Below are 20,141 nucleotides of genomic sequence, written 5' to 3' on the forward strand. Positions count from 1 at the left end.
GGTTCGCCGATGACATTGTAATTCTGTCAGAGACAGCAAAGGACTTGGAAGAGCAGTTGAACGGAATGGACAGTGTGTTGAAAGGAGGATATAAGACGAACATCAACAAAAGCAAAACGAGTATAATGGAATGTAGTCAAATTAAACCGGGTGATGCTGAGGGAATTAGATTAGGAAATGAGACACTTAAAGTAGTAAAGGAGTTTTGCTATTTAGGGAGTAAAATAACTGATGATGGTCGAAGTAGAGAGGATATAAAATGTAGACTGGCAATGGCAAGGAAATCGTTTCTGAAGAAAAGAAATTTGTTAACGTCGAGTATAGACTAATGTGTCAGGAAGTCGTTTCTGAAAGTATTTGTATGGAGTGTAGCCATGTATGGAAGTGAAACATGGACGATAACTAGTTTGCACAAGAAGAGAATAGAAGCTTTCGAAATGTGGTGCTACAGAAGAATGCTGAAGATTAGATGGGTAGATCACATAACTAATGAGGAGGTGTTGAATAGGATTGGGGAGAAGAGAATTTTGAGGCACAACTTGACTAGAAGAAGTGATCGATTGGTAGGACATGTTTTGAGGCATCAAGGGATCAGAAATTTAGCATTGTAGGGCAGCGTGGAGGGTAAAAATCGTAGAGGACACCAAGAGATGAATACACTAAGCAGATTCAGAAGGATGTAGGTTGCAGTAGGTACTGGGAGATGAAGAAGCTTGCACAGGATAGAGTAGCATGGAGAGCTGCATCAAACCAGTCTCAGGACTGAAGACCACAACAACAACATCTTCATCGTGAATGAAATTATCACTTACTTATAACAACGACGCATTGCTTCGTGTCTGTGGCAGACTTGCACACCATTTTAAGCCCTCACTTAACACTACTATGTACACAAATTTTTTACAGCTTATAATCAAATAGTTTGTCTCACTTTGAAGCTTGCTTATTGAGTATTTTAATTCATTTGAATCGTTCTTTCTATTCGTTAGATTCATTAAAGTTATCACTGTCATTTCAACCAAAATTTTCTTTTTACTAGATGCGAGGATCAATCAGTCACATTTGATCGCCCTCTCACATGAGAACAGAACACCATTCAAGTAACTATTCAAATTCCTTATTGCGATCTCGGTTTGCGTCTCGGATTGACTTTAAAAGGAAAAATAAAGACATTTCAAAACTATCTTTTCCCGATTTCGTTCACGCATTTCCTTTTGAAAATCGTATGCCAAACCAGCCTTCCACGTCAACCGCATTTCTCAATCTGTGACGTTATGTCTACGGGACGGGTTTAGGCGTGTTAGGATATTTACACAAATTCAGAAGAGAGACATAGACATAATAGTACATAGAAGAAGAAATCTAGCAAACATCTCCTTGTTCCTTATGACTTAGAAATTAATTTTCCTTTGCGCCGTACGTCTGCGTACGCGCTCCAATTAAGAAGTAGCTGCTTTGTTTTTCCGGCGGTTTCATTGTCATTTTATCCTCGCGTTGCCGCCTTCTTGCGCTGCACTGCATTGACCTCTATATATGACCTTAAGTCATCATTGCTTTGTCCTTGTCACTTACCCTCTTATATGTGGTATTTATTTCACTTATGGCTCTGTATGTATCTGACCTGCGTATTGCAATTACAATTAATGCTACTTTGTTTATCTAGCTGAAGGATACCGCTTTCGTGGTCATGTTGGTACTTACAAGTAACTCACATGCTTCGTAAACATTACGTTGTTTTAATGCAGAGATGAACCTGTTCCATATTTCTATGTAAATTAGAACTTAATCTCGACATAGCTGATTTAGGAACTAGTTACTTGTTTTCCTTTTTAGTGGGATCAGGAACCAATAATTGTCAAGCGACTCTTGTCCTTGACGAAAATAAATTTCGTTTCTCGATCGTTACTCCTTGAACTTAAAAAAAAATTATTACATACTATGTTTTATTTTCACTTCTTTACCATTTCATATCGCAGAAGCCGGCTTGTTAGGCACATCCTTCGCTTTATATTTAATTTGCTCTCTTAAATATTATCTCCTTAAAACTAAATCTTAAAACTAGAGTTCTTGGAGTTGATCACTTTCTTTGTAAAACAAGAATTGTTTTCATTTATCAGCTTATCTGTACTTAAATTTTGCCTCAAGATAACTTATTTTAAATTCTCTGATGTATAGCAAGATAGACTCACTGTCGTGTAATTTATTCTACGAAATTTTTTTTTAACGAACTCAGATCAGTTGTCACATAGTCACTAGCGGCTAACCTTCTCTTGCCATTATAAAGCTTTGCTTTTGACTTATTCTGTAGCATGATACTTTTTAACATCAAAGTGATGGTATAACCCTTTTATTTTTCCATTTGCGGGATCAGAAATCAGATAACAACCTGTGTGCGGTATACGAAGGATCTCGTAAGGTCCCTGAAAAAGACTTTGCCATTTTCGATTTTTGCGTAAGAGCAACGATGGTTTAAAGTGTGTTTTTAGCAAGACCGTTTGACCTATTTTATAAGTTAACACCTTATTAATATATTTGTCATATGCCTTCTTGCGTAAATTGGCTTGGGTGGTCAACGTTGTTAGAGCTTGTCTTATTTTGGAGTCTAAACTAGCGCTTGTGCTGTTACACTTAGGAACTGAATTGACCCATTCATTTTTCTCTTGGTCAGAAGACATCAACTCACTCGGAGTGAAACCAGTAGACCGATGTGGTGTATTATTCACAATTTGCTCGAAAGGTGACACAAAGTCAACTCAGCGAGTCTGCTGATTTGGTATATAAGTACGAATAAAACGAATAAACTCCTTGAACACCCGCGCAGTCGAGTTCGACTGCGGTCTAAACTTGTAGATAAGGATTTGCCTAATTTGATGACTAGCAAGGAAAAGTCTCCATCTTTTGCAGACAAAATTAGACCCATTGTTTGAGGGAATTGATTCAGGTTTTCCGAATCTAGGAGTCACGTTCTAAACGATTGATGATTAGTTGAGTGTTTGCAGATCTCATAGCGTACAATCTCAAATGTTTGGTAAATAGATGAATGACAGCTACAAGGTACCTTAGTTCTCCACGACCTCGTGGGAGGGGTCCTGCCAAATCTATGCCTAGGATTGGTCTAGGTTTCTCTGTGATAATAGGATTCAAAGGCAGTATATTCGAAAGATTAAAAGGTTTTACCTTTTGACAAATGATACAGTGTTTCAAGAGTTTGTGAATGCTGCTATGAAGGTTAGGGATGTAGCAGTACTTTCCTATTTTACGCTTACACTCTTCTGGACCAAAGTGTCCCCACGAAATATATGTACACCAGAGTAAGTGTTCTACATATTCCTGCGGAATGCATACTAGCCAGTTTTCTGATGACAATGATGTTCGGTGGAAAAGAACTTGATTATGCAATTTGTAATATTTGCACATGCGATGGGTAGGATTAGTTTCGAGGATCTGTTTCACATCTCTCCATTTTGGATCAGTTTTCTGCAATTGGACAATCTGGTTGCAAAAATCAATAAAATATTTCCGATGTATTGGATACTTCATCAAAAGAATGCTGTAATTTGACATTTGTCAGTACTGTCCGAAGAGCCTTCGGGCATGCGAGATAGAGCATCCGCAATAATGTTATGTTTGCCTCTTATGTAGATTATTTCGAAGGCACATTCCAGTAAGAAAAGACTTCACCTCGTTAAGCGAGGACGTAGGAGTTTACACGTCAGAAGAAAACTAAGAGCCTGATGATCTAGCCATTGATGTAAAGCTTCCAATTCAGTAACAGAATAGGATCGTTCAGTTTCTGAAAGAATCCTACTAGCAAAACTAATTACTCTGATGTCTCGTTTTCCATTGGCTTCATGGATCTGGAAGAGACATGCGCCTAACCCCTGAAAACTTGCGTCAGATTACACACAAAATTCCTTTCCCATATCTGGATGATAAAGAATGTTGCTATTTAACAAAGCTTCTTTGATATCGAGGAATGCCTTTTGACAGTCGTCAGACCAATTCCACTGAGTATTTTTCTTTAACAATATCAATAAATCAGGGTTGTTCATTACTTGCTTTGGTAAAAATCTTCTGAAGAATGAAGCGAGTACAAGATAACCGTTAAGTTGTCGTTTTGAAGATGGGGTAGGAAAATTTTTAACTGCACTTAGCTTAGCCGGATCAGGACGGGTTCCGTCAGATGAAATGACGTGTCCGAAGAATTTCATTTCGGCTCGGCCCAAGTGTGACTTTTGCAAGTTGGCAGTGACTCCGTATTCCAGGAATCGCTGAAACACTATCTGTATTAGTTCAACGTGACCTTCCCAGGTTTTAGTGTCAATTAAAAGATCATCAACGTAGAGGGTGAGCCGGCCGCGGTGGTCTAGCGGTTCTGGCGCTGCAGTCCGGAACCGCGGGACTGCTACGGTCGCAGGTTCGAATCCTGCCTCGGGCATGGGTGTGTGTGATGTCCTTAGGTTAGTTAGGTTTAAGTAGTTCTAAGTTCTAGGGGACTTATGACCTAAGATGTTGAGTCCCATAGTGCTCAGAGCCATTTGAACCATTTTTTTGTAGAGGGTGACTTCATCAATAAGATCTGGACCATAAAACATGATCTAGGGCAGAGATGAATACTCCAGAACTAGCATTCAGTCCAAAAGGCATGACCTGAAATTGATAGGATCTGCCGGAGAAGACAAATGCCGTATACTTTCGTGAGTTAGGATTTAGTCTCACTTGCCAAAATGACATTTTCAAATCCATGCTACTCAAATATTTAATTCCATAAAATCTCTGCAGGTGTTCTTTAATCGCTTCAGGTCTCGTTCGTACTGGCACAACAATTTCATTTATGTTTCGTGCGTCAAGTACGAGTCGTACGGTGTTATCCTGTTTCAAAATCGTCAACAAGGGTCTACTATATGGCGAATTAGAATACTCTATGACTTTCCAGTTCAGCATTTTCTTAATTTCATTACGAACTGCTTCCCTTCTTGCATACGGTATGGGATATGTCGTGCGACAGAAAGTTTGGTGCGGCACCACTTCCATAATATATTCATAGTCTTTTATAATACCGAGTCGTTTTGAAAACACGTTGATATAGAGTGACAACAAATTGAATAATTCCTGTCGCTGAGGTTCGGATAACTCTGTTGATTCTGTAGTCTTATTGGTTATTTCCTGCTGGAGGGTAAGTCACTGGCTGTTATTGTATCATTAAATGTATCACAGTTTCCATAAAAGAAATTGAAATTATTACGACAAGGAGGTTTTCTGCCTATCCTTTGTAATCTAATGCTATTACAAGTGCCAAAGTTTTTTACTCTTTCTTTCACTAACCCCAGTGCAACTTCTGTTTGCTGTACTAACAGTGTGCAAATGCCTGTATAAAGATCTTTTCAGGCTCCATTCCCAAGAGACATGGCACTTCCAAATTCCTGGCAACGAGGAAAATACATTTGATGGGTATTGATTGAATCTCCAGTGGTACCCAAGCTTGTATACTGACCCTTTGTGTCTGAGAACCGATGGCTCCTGTTATTGAACATCCTTGGACGGGTAATGTTGGAATTTTAATTAATTTACTTATTTGCTTATAGAAACATAAGGACATAGGATTGATATTTGCACCTGTATCTAGGATTACAGTCGTCAAAATTCCGGTTATAGGAAGTTTTGTCATAGCTTGCACTTGGTCATCTATCGGTTCATCACCGTCAGTCGTCTCTTTCTCTTGTTATAATTCTTGTCTCATGTCAATCCCGTAATTGCATCTCAGTACAAGTACATCATGGTTAGTCTCTCCGTCGAAGTGGTCGCCCCCATTCTGTCTCACAGTATCACTTAGGGAGCTTTCAGAGCCCGCAACTCGTGGTCGTACGGTAGCGTTCTCGCTTCCTACGCTCGGGTTCCCGGGTTCGATTCCCGGCGGGGTCAGGGATTTTCTCTGCGTCGTGATGGCTGGGTGTTGTGTGATGTCCTTAGGTTAGTTAGGTTTAAGTAGTTCTAAGTTCTAGGGGACTGATGACCATAGATGTTAAGTCCCATAGTGCTCAGAGCCATTTGAACCATTTGGAGCTTTCAGATGCTTTCCTGTTTATGTGGTTTTGATTGGCCTTCATCATTAGAAAGTTCGACCAATCTGACATAATGAGAACACTGAGGAACAAAATTACTATTATGCACAAATCTTGTGCCAAAATGTTGTTGCGTTTGTTCTGGTGTCCAATACGTGTTACTGTCTTCCGCGTTTGCGAAAAATACAGGGGGATTGTACTGCCTTCGTGGGGTCTGATGATTTTTATTACTATTGTGATTTCCGGAATTGTTGCGGTGAAATCCACCTTCACACTGTGGCTTGCTGTTAAACTGTGCGTTTCTGTACATTCCCTGTGCTTGATTTTTACTATGCGCGGACTTGTGTTGGTATGAGTGGGCGTTATCAGCTGTTTGTTGCTGCTCGTAATCTGAGTGTTGGCAATCATCATAGGCCGCATCAATCGCTCCTTTCGTCTCCATGATTTCTCCCTCACCCTTTATGGTCGTCTCATCCAGCTCACCCCCACCCTGAGATACCTTGGCCTCACCATTGACCGACACCTCACCTGGACCCCTCATCTCCAGACCATCCAGCAGAAAGCCCATTTCCGCCTTCACGTTCTGAAACTCCTGTCTGGCCGGACATGGGGATTGCATCCTTCTACCATCCTCCACACCTACAAATCCCTCATCCATCCTGTTATGCCAGCGTTGCCTGGATCTCTGCCCCCATCCGCTTTTACAAGGCCCTCCAAATCCTTGAACGCCATGCGCTCTGCCTTGCCTTCCATATCCGCCTTCCTTCCCCCACACGGCTCCTGTATGAACTGATCCCCTTCCCCCACCTTCCCCTGTTCCTCCAACATCTGCACATCCTTTACACTGTCCGCAGGCTTGATCCCCCCCACTCTCAGGTTTCCTCCTTCCTCTCCACCGCCCGCCCGTTGCTGCGCCTCTATCGCTGTATCCCTTCCTCTCTCCACGTCCACACGCTCCATCTCCTTCATTAGGGCAATTTCCAGCGCCTCCCCCTCCAGGATTATGAGCTTCGCCATGACATCTACTCTTTCTTCCAACAATAACCTGGCCTTGTTCCCCCACCCCCCCTCCCAAGGGCACCCTTTTTCCTCTCCCCTCCTTAACCAGAGCGGATTTTCCTCCTCCTCCCCCCCCCCCCGAGACCCTGCACCCCATACCCCCATACCTGCCTCTTTCCTTCCCACATCCCTCCCTACCTGGCCCTCTTCAGTGCGCCCCCTGCCCATCTCCCGCCTCTCTTCCCCTCCCTTCCTTCCTCCCTTCTTCCAGTCTCCCTCATCTCCTTGCAACTGGCAGATCCTCCGTTTTGATCATCGTCAGTGCGCCATGTCAGTGTCGTGTTTAGTGCTGTTTCTCCTGTGCATCAAGAGGTGTGATTTTAATTGTGTACTGCCTTGAGGTTCACCATCAGTGTTTGTTATGTGCTACGCCATCTGTCGATACTTTTTATGCTCCTGTCATACTGTGCCTAGTGTTCTTTTAACTGTCGCAGTGTGTGGTTTTTGTGTGCGCTACTTTTTTAACAGTTTTTTATCTCCATTTTACAGTCGCCCCTTTTTTTGTCGATTGCCTTCCATGATGTTCCCCCTTTTCTGTACCTATGTTCACCATATTCTCTCCTTTGTATATTTTTCACTGTCTTCTATTGTTTGTTCTATGTCTTTCGGCTGAAGAGCAGTGCATATGCTGCTGCCAGGCCGCCCTGATGGGGAATTGAAATACAATAAAGAAAAAAAAAACTCGCCGGTCTGTCAGTCGCAGTCAGTCTGGGCGTCAGTCTGGGTGAGTCTGGAGTCAGTTTTCAGTCCTTCGTCCCGAGCTTGCTAGTCTGTCTCTCGTCCGAATTTGGGGCACAGTGAGAGAACTCAACGAGTGGTCGCCCGGTCGGGGCCTTAGTTCCTGTATCTGAGTCTGCGCGTTAGGCCGCCAGTCTGCTCAGGTTGCTCAGGCAGCGGTCTTGGCGGTTGGAGCGATCGGTTGGTCGGTCGCGCACTGAGACACAAGATGACTTGTCCGCCTTGAGCGTCGGCGCATGTGAGGCCCCCACGTGCGTCCAGTGGGCCGCGCCGTATAGCAAGGGGTAGTGGCTTCGCGGCCGACAAGAGAGCAACGGGAGTCAACCCACGACATCGGTCTGGCCGGCACGAGGTGCGACACCGTGAGACGGGAGTTCGGAGCGCCTTCCTGCGTCCGTTGAAGCGGCTGGCAGCGGACGGTTCGGGAGAGCGTTTTGAGGGTGCTGCGCCAGGTCTTCACCAGAAATCGCAATTTATTAGAAGTTAAGTGATTGGTGCTATGTTGTTTCATTTACTTGTTAAATTCTACTTGTTTTTTTGGTGAGGTCATCAGCTGCTTTGTTTTGGGGTCGTCCCTCCATTCTTCTCCCTTTGCCCACCCACGGGAAGGTGGTTATTTATGAATTGGGTGGTGCGTTTTTCCCTTGTGGAGTAGGGGCGGGTTAGAGCAACCTGCGGTTCTGATTGTTCGGTAATCGCCCTATCAATTTGCCGTACGTTAATAGCTGCCTCTGTCATGTTTGTCGGATTCGGTGTGTTAACGAATTTATTGCTTGAAGTGTAACGGCCTAATTCCTGAAATATATTTTTATCTTGCCTATCATCTTGAGAGGCGGTATATGTGTACTGTAGAGCATGTTTGGCCAACCTTGTATAATTTTGTGTAAGATTGCATTTCATGGGATTTTATTTAAATGGTCATTTTAGTATATTAAGTTGCCACCCTTCCACCGTAAGACTTTCATTAGAAGTTAAAATCAAGTTGTACCTTCGGTAGCAAGTTAATTTTTTAATTTTAGTGTTTTGTACCATTTCCATCCCTCCTACGGAGTGAATAATTTGTGTGCTTGTCTGAATAGTTAAAACATCTACTTTAAGGTAATCTGGTGTGTTGCAGATTTGCACCTGTGTAGTCGTTCAGAGGTTGTTGCGAGCGGTCCTGACTACGGCCGTGTCAAAAGGGAGAGGCAAGGTTCTCAGCCCGAAAGCTCATACACTCAAAAATTTGTTTCTTTCTGCCTCTGAATAAATTGTATATTGATATTTAGAGGGTGCTTTCTGCTTATAATTTTAAATCTGTTCCTTAAAAAAAAATTCCCATTTGTTAAATGCAATTTCATTTTGATTTCGTCAGTTACTCCCTGGCAACTACTTCCAGGCTTACATAGTGTGGTTAAATGTGTTAATGTTCTTGATGAATCGCTAGTAAATAAAGTAAATTCTTAAGAGGCTTTGAAAGTAAAATCACGTTTCACATGTCATCGGTATTTGCTTCACTTGCAGACTTATAGTGACAGCTATTACGAGTAGTACAGTTTGAGGTTGGTTAGTACCTCCGAGTGAGCGTGGTGCAAGGAAGTCATTGACTCAAAACTTCCGCTGGTAGCAGGTCACGTACTGAAGTGTTGGCATGTGGACGCGAAACGGTTAGTCCATACTACGAGGAAGCTGTTAGACGCAAGGAAAAGTGACATAATGTTAGGATAACACATATTATCTGTGCCTATACCACTAGCACTCTATATATACACGATCCAGTCTCTATGGTCGCTCGCAAACTGCCATAGTAATTGACGATGTCGTTGGGTCAACGTGCTATCATGTAGAGATCGTATGCTGTGGAGCTTCATGTTCAGAAATCTGCGCTGAACGGTGCTCTCCGAAACCCGTATGCCTATACCAGCATCTGCTTTTTTTTCTAACTGCCAATGATAACCGCATTTCAGTGCCGTAAAAACCTTCGACTTCCTCGTACTGTGATAAGGAGCAGTCGTGCACTGGGACGTAGAGCCTAGCGAACCGAGTAGTAGCCCTCGTCACGTCAGCGAAATTGTGCCGATAGAAGGCCTAACCCGTTGGTTTCAGGTGGAGGCATCATGCCTTCAGTACGCTCTCAATGCCCGAGGACAATTGAGGGCATTAGAACATTTCAAGTGTTAAATTTACTTCAAGATTTGTAAGTCTTTACATTAAGAAAGATTCCACATAACGACGGTGATACTAGGAAATAGTCCACATGCTGGCAGAATACTAGGTAAGTACAATCGGTAAAAACATTCATTGCTTAGTGGTATTTAGCAATGTTTTGTGTTCTTTTATTTAGTTCTTTTGTTGAAAAGGATATATCGGCCTTTTCTAGGTGGTCGAAGTGGTGCCTAAATGTTGTGTACCAAGTTTTATTGCAAATGCGAAATGGCAAAGTGATGAATACTTCAACATTTTCATTTCCAAAAGACTTAAAAATCACGCGAAATGTAATTCACCCATGACCGATCTTTACACTAGCAGCACCTTATGGTGTTGGCGAGATACATCGATGAGATATTGTGCCAGTCAGACACGATCATCTCGCTCAAAACATGGGATCTTGTTGTTGGGGATATCTGAGGCTGGTCTGGGCTCCCACCGACAATTGTATTTCGGCTAGAGAAGAGTTACCTTTACCAAAGCAATTGTCATATCGACGGTAGCACAATTTCAAAAATCCACATCACGTACAACAGTTACATACGATCGTTAATATTATTATGGTTTATCTCACGTATATGAAAACAGACAATTTTTGTATTACTTGGGAACTTTTTAGTTTCTCCTATTTTGTGACAGTTTTCCTTATCATTTAATGTCCCACTCATCAATCATAAAACAACAGTAAATAATTTCAGGATTTGGAGTGAGTGTGAGAGGTAAAGAGTGCTTGCGAAAGACCAAAAAGTAGGGAAGAAGTAGTTATAATAATAAACAGTCTTCATATTTTTCCCATCTGTTTCTTTTTCATTTGATTGCCAATTATATATTGTGCATATACATATAATTAATACCCGATTAAATTATCCCAGAGCTCCGAACATGCGCTCTTGCTTCTAACTAATACCCCTGGTTTCATTAGCAGGAATCACTCTCTCTCAACATCACCTGGTATCAGACGGCTTGGTACGAACCGCATATCTCCCAAGTCTTAGATTCCAGTAGTGAGGCGTACCAATCATCGTCCCTTAGACTGAGGACAAAGGCATGTAAAACTTTCTGTGTATTCAGCTGAGTAGAAGGATAACAGTTCGAAGATAGGGCAAACTGACTCATCTGTTGTTTAAAAGACTGCGAAAATCACTCGACAATATCCATTGCCAATTAAGCTAAAACAAGAAGAAATTGTGAAATAAAAAGGAACTGAAATTTAATTTTTTCACGGCGTATCGAATGTTCAGACAACTTACGGGAATACAGGAGGTTATCATTCTCGAGAACAGCCAATATTTTAACCGGATGAGTAGCCAGTCAGTGTTCAGCTCTCGAAATATTGGCCGTTTTCAAGGTTTCCGAGGATGTTACCCATCTGCATCGCCGTACGGTATTTATAAAAATAAAAGTTACCTGCTGTCGAGAAACGGTTATCGGCGGGTAATATTCATTTCTATAGGCTTTCATTTACCTTTAAAATGTGTCTTTAATACTTTTCATCGCCGTTCTTCTGCGGTAATATTTTGAAGAATTCATGGACGTGCTTTATACACTGAAGAGTCATAGAAACTGGCACACCTGCCTAATATCGGGTAGGGCCGCCGCGAGCACGCAGAAGTGCCGCAATACGACGTGGCATGAACTCAACAGATGTCTGAAGTAGAACTGGAGGTAACTGACACAATGAATCCGTAAGAGCACAATGGGGTGTAGATATCTTCTGAACAGCACGTTGCAAGGCATCCCAGATATGCTCAACAGTGTTCATGTCTGAGGTGTTTGGTGGCCAGCGGAGGCGTTTAAACTCAGAAGAGTGTTCCTTGAGCCACTCTGTAGCAATTCTGGACGTTTGCGGTGCCGCATTGTGCTGCTGGAATTGTCCAAGTGCGTCGAATGCACGACGGACATGAATGGTTCAAATGGTTCAAATGTCTCTGAGCACTATGGGACTTAACCTCTGAGGTCATCAGTCCCCTAGAACTTAGAACTAGTTAAACCTAACTAACCTAAGGACATCACACACATCCATGCCCGAGGCAGGATTCGAACCTGCAACCTTAGCGGTCTCGTGGTTCCAGACGGTAGCGCGCAGAACCGCTCGGCCACCACGGCCGGCTGATATGAATGGATGCAGGTGGTCATACAGGATTTTTACGTACGTACCACCTGTCACAGTCGTATCTAGACGTATCAGGTGTCCCATATTACTCCAACTGCACACTCTCCACACCATTACAGAGCCCCCAACAACTTCAATAGTCAAGTGCTGACATGCAGGGTCCATGGATTCATGAGGTTGTCTCCATACCAGTACACGTCCATGCGCTCGATAGAATTTGAAACGAGACTTGTCCGACCAGGCTATATTTTTCCAGTCATCAACAGTCCAATGTCGGCGTTGACGGGCCCACGTGAGTCGTAAAGCTTTGAGTCGTGCAGTCATCAAGAGCACACGAGTGGGTCTTTGGCTCCGAAAGCCCATATCATTGACGGTTAGTTAAGTGACTCGCACATTGACACTTTCTGATGGCCCGGCATTGAAATTTACAGCAATTTGCGAAAGTGTTGCACTTCTGTCACGGTGAACGATTCTCTTCAGTCGTCGTAGGTCCCGCTCTTGTAGGATCTTCCACCGGCCCCATCGATGTGGGATATTTGATGTTTTATCAAATTTCTGATATTCACAATACACTCGTGAAATGGTCATAATAAAAATCTCCACTTCATCGCTACCTCTGAGCTGCTGTGTCCCGTCGCTCGTGCACCGAGAATAATACCACATTCAAACTCACTTAAATGTTGATAACCTGCTACTGTAGCAACAGTAACCTATCTATCAACTGCGCCAGGCACTTTTTGTGTTATATAGGTGCTACCGACCGCTGCGCCGTATTTTGTTTACATGCCTTTACCAGTTCTTTTGATGCTTCAGTGTAGATGTGTTATGAACCAACGTTCATTTAGAATTATTTGAATTATTTTTGTTAACACTATTGATAACAACGACTTTAGTTTCCATTGACACATTTTTACCTTGGGTTCTGTTTGGTAATTTGTTACGGCATGTAACAAATAAACTATCTTCTGCACGAAAGAGTGTATGATGATGTCTTCGCCAGTATATCTAATACAGTGAATTCGATAGATTATTCGAATACTTTTGCATGAAAATAGGAACTATCAATGACAGCTGTAACGAATCAGCGGTATTTCATTGTAATTCTGCTCTTTGGAAAGTAATTAGACGCCCTTGTTTGGAACGAGGCGTTTACAGATGGCAGTTAACGATTCAGATCCTGCAACGCCAGGCTGGCTGGCTACGCATTGCAGTAAAGCGTCGTTTTACATCGTTTTTGTTTTAATCGCTTTGGATGCAAATGGAAATGTTCGGTAGATAGTCCTGCAGAATCCATTACCCAAGTTTAGTATGCAAATGGGACGGAATTCTCTTCTGGCAATGAAAAATTGTTCGCTTAGTGAAAGTCATTTAATCCCCTATATTTAAATGCAGTTTACGTTAAAAAGTTTATGTATTATTTGCAAATTATATTTTACAGACTTCCAAGTTGTTCCCTTGTTAGGGCGCCAGTCCTGTGTGAAAGTAGAATACGTTTTCATCGTTTTGGAGTTATCCTAACAAACTTATGGCCTCCTATAATAGGGCTCCCAGTTTTGTTTCAACTATCTCATCTTCCTGTAACTAAAGTATTTTCTGAGCAGATGTAAGGGACGACCTGCAGTCCCCAATCGTGCCAGATGATATAGTGCATAAATACTCAAAATAGTTAGCACAGAAATTATGGAGTTTGTAAGCTGTCACAAATGACAGATGCATTATAATGACTCTGGCGAAGTTATTGTGGTAGTTCATCTCGAATGAAGATTTTCACAAGCCTGTCATCAGGTTGCTGAAACACTGATCTAGTGAATTAATGAGTAATAATAGTAGAAATGACTAGCGGACAGTGTAATAGTTGTTTTTATTCGTGAAGGTAAAAGGTTCACATTGTATTGTAAAATAATAAATCTACAGTTAAAAGTCATTATTTTCAACTTACAACTTGCAATTATATTCATTTTCATTTGACATTGACTAGTTTAGAAGTTACCACATTTTTGCATTGTGAGAAATGTTTTCATTCTGTATGACTGACATACACTTTTTCCTGTCATTTCAGTCTTCCAAGAGGGACAGAAAAGCAGTAGAATGTCGCTGCTCGTGGTATATGTAGCTCTGTTTAAAAGATGTAAGCCAACCTGCAAAGAAGGATAACGATCATGAGATATTAAGCAAACGCTCTTGACAAGGGGGAAGACTCATTGTGATAATCATGTCGTAACGTTGGTGAAATTATGGATGCTGTTCTTAGTGTATCTGCCTTTAGCCTGAAGAGCGATGTTCGTAGGCTTTATTAGCAGCTCCACATAAACAGCTGCTGGGCGCGATTATGACGTAATTAGGGGGAATGTGAGAATCATCTGTACGTCGGGACTGGAGACTGGGGTTTTGGGAATAAACGGCCGGGTCATAGAATGAGGTCCCTCGGGTGAGTATTATGAACATTAGGGAGAGAGATCTGTCATCTTCAGTAGAAGAAACTGACTGTGCGTGTGGTCGGGACTTCATTCTATATGGCTAGGAGAACTGCACGTTGAAGCGTGGGAGAGGGATTAAATAAGTGTATCTAGCTACCAGAAAGTAAACTGCCTTGATGTGCCTGCGGCGTCTAAGTAAAAAATCAGGCACTGAGATGTATTCAAAGACACGGGTTACCTAAAGTGGGTAGCCGCGATAAAACTGGCTATGTAGGAAGTGGATGAAGATGGAAATTGATCCATCCATCCACATCCACATGGTTACTCTGCAATTCACACTTAAGTGCCTGGCAGAGGGCTCATTGAACCATTTTCATACTACTTCTCTACCATTCCACTCTCGAATGGCGCGTGGGAAACAGGAACACCTAATCTTTCCGTTCGAGCTCTGATTTCTCTTACTTTATTATGATCATTTCTCCCTACGTAGGTGGGTGTCAACAAAATATTTTCGCAATCGGAATAGAAAGTTGGTGATTGAAATTTTGTAAATAGAACTCGCCGCAAAGAAAACCACCTTGGCTTGAGTGACTGACACCCCTACTCGCGTATCATATCAGTGACACTATTACCCCTATTGCGCGATTACACGAAACAGGCTGGCCTTCTTAGCACTTTTTCGATGTCCTCCGTCAATACTACCTGGTAACGATCCCACACCGCGCAGCAATATTCCAGCAGAGGACGGAAGTGTGATGTAGGCTGTCTCTTTAGTGGGTTTGTCGCATCTTCTAAGTGTTCTGCCAACAAAGCGCAGTCTTTGTTTCGCCTTCCCCACAATATTATCTATGAGGTCTTTCCAATTTAAGTTCCTCGTAATTCCTAGGTATTTAGTCGAACTGACAGCCCTTAGGTTTGTACGATTTATCATATACACAAAATTTATCGGATTTCTTTTAGTATCCATGTGGATGACCACGCACTTTTCTTTGTTTAGTGCCAACTGTCACTTTCGCACCATACAGAAATTCTCTCTGTATCATTTTGTAATTGAAATTGATCGTCTGATGATTTTACTAGACGGTAAATTACAGCATCATCTGCATACAATCTAAGGGGGTTGCTCAAATTATCACCTAGATCCTTTATGTAAGTCACGAACAGGAGAGGGCCTATGACACTACCTTGCGGAACGCCAGATATCATTTCTGTTCTACTCGACGATTAGCCGTCTATCACTACGAACTGTGACCTCTCTGAGATGAAATCACGAATCTAGTCACGCAACTGAGATGATACTCCATATGCACGCAATTTGTTTAATAGTCGTTTGTGAGGAACGGTATCAAAAGCCTTTTGGAAATCTAGGAATATGGAATCGATTTGAGATCCCTTGTCGACAGCACTCATTAGTTCATGGGAATACAGAGCTAGCAGTGTTGCGCAAGAACGATATTTTCTGAATGTTGGTTATGTACCAATAAGTCATTTACTTCAAGGTGATTCACAATGTTCGAGTAAGGTATATGCTCCAAAATCCTACTGAAAATTGAGGTCAGTGATATGGGTCTGTAATTCAATGGGTAAGGTATTAATGGAATTAGATGTTTTGACTTGGCCTGCAGAAGATTGTAGTAGGTGCCACAGAGGAAACTGGGTTATCAGTAACAATGGGATAGAGGAAATGCGTAGATAATGAATGTCCACACACTGAGGACTTTTGAAAATTTTTGATTCAGTGTTGGAGTTACGTTCCTGTTGGACCTCCTCAGCTGTGATTTCAGGGATTACTCCTCTTCATCACAGTAACAAAGGCCATCAGATGGCGACGTGGTTAGCGTTTGCCACATGCAGGTACTAAGGAGAGAAACGACGCATGGGGACGATAGTTTATGAAGATGAGCTGGCGGTACAGCGCGGTGTGTAAGAGAGGACGTACCTACTAAAGTACACTTTGGCAATGGCAATGTTCAGTGGTCGGCCAAAGTCAGCGGAATAAAGCTATTATACTGGGTTAGAATTAGTATATGTTAACAGCAGCAGCAGCAGAGCTACACAGAACCCGAAGACACCATTATATGAGAAATTTGAGAACTAAATTTCTGTCGAAAAAGGTCTCGTTGATACAGCCAGTACTTTAAAAGTTGACGGCTAATTCCCACTGTGCTGCAGTGTATAATTCTCCCTCTCCAACTAAGAAGAAGAGAGAGCTTGGTAAAGGGAACCCTGAGGATGAACATACGGTGACTCACAGTGTGCTGGCTGGATAACGGGCTCGCAGTTTCTAATTCGTGACCATGAGAATATTAATTGTTAGTGCAGCAAATACCTTATTTGCGCGTGGACATAGGACTTCGTAGTGAAATAATAGCTGCAGGCTCGAAAAAACTTTGCTACCGGTAGAAGTGATCTGCGTGAGATACAGAAAATGTCTGATGATTGTTCGTCTACAAGCCATTATTCCAGGAGGCATTACTGGTACTTAATGAGACTGGAAGCGCCGGTTCCTCTACTGTAAAAATGGCGATTATTACTCTTAAAATAAACACATGTAGATCATTTCAAATTAATTCAGTTATTATTAACCAAAAATTACAAATGCTTACATAAGAAGTGTCGGAGGCATGGGAGAGTAGGCTAGATGAAGAACAAGAAAAAGAAGAGTGTATAAAAACAAGTGATAAACTGTTTCCAAAATTCAGACATAAATTTTTGTTTATCTTTATCGCAATTACATCTTTAAGAATCATTTAAGATACATAGAAAAAGAAGCTGCTGTATTGTTACCCTGCCTCGTTTGATTAAGGTGACCAGAATTTGTGGTTTAGAGATATTAAAAGGGGAATTAGAGTGATTGCACTCAAAAGTACACAACAGGACAACTATCCACAGTGAATTACTTGTTTGGTCTTTAATGATATTAAACATTGAACTTAATTTGATGTATGGATTGATTTGAATGTGACTCTTGTGAGTGTAACCGAGGCTGTGTTACCATTAGGTAAATGTAGTTGCTTCACACTGTACATATATATTGTTTACACTGTGATTTACATAGCTCATGAACTAGTTCATTTACTTGATAGCAGCTTGAGCGAAAAGAGCAAACGGGTGTTTTATGTTGTGCCTGCTGGTGTGGCCGAGCGGGTCTAGGCCCTTCAGTCTGGAACCGAGGGACCGCTACGGTCGTAGGTTCGAATCCTGCCCCGGGTATGGATGTGTGTGATGTCCTTAGGTTTAAGTAGTTCTAAGTTCTAGGGGAGTGATGACCTCATAAGTTAAGTCCCATAGTGCTCAGAGCCATTTTTATGTGGTATCGCCTTTATATATTGTCTCGGAGGTATCTTCCTTCATCCATTTAAAGTTAAAGAAAGCGGTCTCTATGTGTAAGGCACTGCCGACAACAATAATTAAACCGCCTCATCGATCGGTTCGTTACAAACACCAACATGTTGGTAATCATTTTTGTCGCCCGGATTGCGTGAAACACTTGTGGTGTTATTGTGTATGTACTTTCCAGCTGCAGCTCCTACTATAGCATCAGTTGTCCCTTAAGTGGCATAACTTCGCGAGTGGACGACGAGAACTGATCTCAAGATCGCCACACTGTATTATAGGTACGCATATTGTTTTTCTTACATATTTCTAGTCCTCCTTACGACAAATCCGACTAGAATACAGTTACTGACGTATATAATGCGTTGACACCTCATTACAACAATCTGCACACAGAATTTTTTCCACATAGTTTACACACAGAAACATTCATAGTGCACGCTGTATGACATTACTTTCTTCTTTTCCTTCTTTGCTTTCGTTCTTATCAGTGGTCAGCACACTGGATTCGCATTCGGGATGACGGCGGTTCAAACATTCGGCCGGGCATTCTGATTTAGGTTCTCCCTGATTTCCCTAAATCGCTTCAGGCAAATGCCGGGATGGTTCCTTTGAAAGAGCACGGCCGATTTACTTCCCCACCCTTCCCTAACCCGAGCTTGTGCTCCGTCGCTAATGACCTAGTCTCCTGCTACTCCCTCCGTTGTACGAGATGTCTGATTGCTATTTTGCGTGAAATAATTTACTGCTGGTACCTATGCGTATACGTATATACACATAAAAAAACACGCTAATTCATTAGAGAAATAATCGCCACGTGGTTATTCCAACTTTGCAGTGATATTTGCGTTCTACCCTCATTGGTAGTAGAGTTAATTCTATTCATGGGCTCACTCATCACCACGAGGTTGACAAATTTTACTTATTTGTGACAAAGAGGACAATTAGTTAAATCATTTAGATGATACACTATCCTCAGATCATTTGATCATCTTGTGGCCGCAAACGTCTTCGCTACATAAATCTAATACAAGCAAGAAAGTGAAATTATCTCGTCTAAGTCCATTATAAAAATATTCCTTCGACATTTACTTCGATGACACTCATTTCATCACTAGAAATCTTCACTGTCTATGCCCCTTTGAGCATAATTGTTGGTTACTTTATGTCCTTATAGTCCAGGCATCACACAATGCTTATCGCATCTTGCTCATCACTCGTAAAAACATGTGACAGAAATATTAGTCTGAAACGCAGACAGAGCACTCATCAACCCAGGTTCAGGTACATGATGGTTAAATGAAATCCTTAAGTTACAGGCTAACACATTTACATCACACCTTAGATGAAAATGGCCGGCCATCTACGATCGTTCGCTAAATTTTCTAGTTACTGTCACTCAGTTCTTTAGTAGATTGAATTGTCAACATGCAAAATTTGGTTGGGTCTCCGCGTTGCGTTTGAAGTTACTCCAAGAAAATCGTTCAGATGGCTCTGAGCACTATGCGACTTAACGTCTGACGTCATCAGGCCCCTAGACTTAGAACTACGTAAACCTAATTAACCTAAGAATATCACACACATCCATGCAAGAGGCAGGATTCGAACCTGCGACCGTAGCGACAGCGCGACCGTAGCAGCCGCGCGGTTCCCGACTGAAGTGCCTAGAACCGCTCGGCCACATCAGCCGGCGAAGTTACTCCTTACACTGGTTCACATATTATACACAATGCGTTCATACCTTGTAGACGGCCGTCAGGTTTTCATCCCCTCTTAATCAAGAGTCGTATGACTGACCTGGTTTTACTTACGTACTAAATTGATCGCGTCCATTGCCTCCGATGCCCTGAAACAATACTTTTTAGGTCGCAATGGTCATAGAAAGCAAACATTATTCTCTGTCACATGTTTTGTGTGCATGTTTTCACTTAAATGGGAGATTAATTGTTTATGTTCTGGCTACTGTTACTGTAACAGTAAGATTTGCATTCGGATAAGATATACATTCTTACGTACTTGCATTTCCTTATAAAAATTAAAAATTAGTGGATCGTGGTAAATTGCGCTCCGAATTCCTTAACATTGTTAATTAAGCAAAAATTAAACTCACTTTAATCAGCGTAGACGCATTACTAAAGCCTGTGCTCATCTTGTTTTATAGGTTCGGCCAATATATGCATTCAGTTACTAGAAAAACGTCTTCAAGGAATGACGTACAGAACTTCTACT

The sequence above is a fragment of the Schistocerca nitens genome, chromosome 5 (genome assembly GCF_023898315.1).
Source record: "Schistocerca nitens isolate TAMUIC-IGC-003100 chromosome 5, iqSchNite1.1, whole genome shotgun sequence".
NCBI lineage: Eukaryota > Metazoa > Arthropoda > Insecta > Orthoptera > Acrididae > Schistocerca > Schistocerca nitens.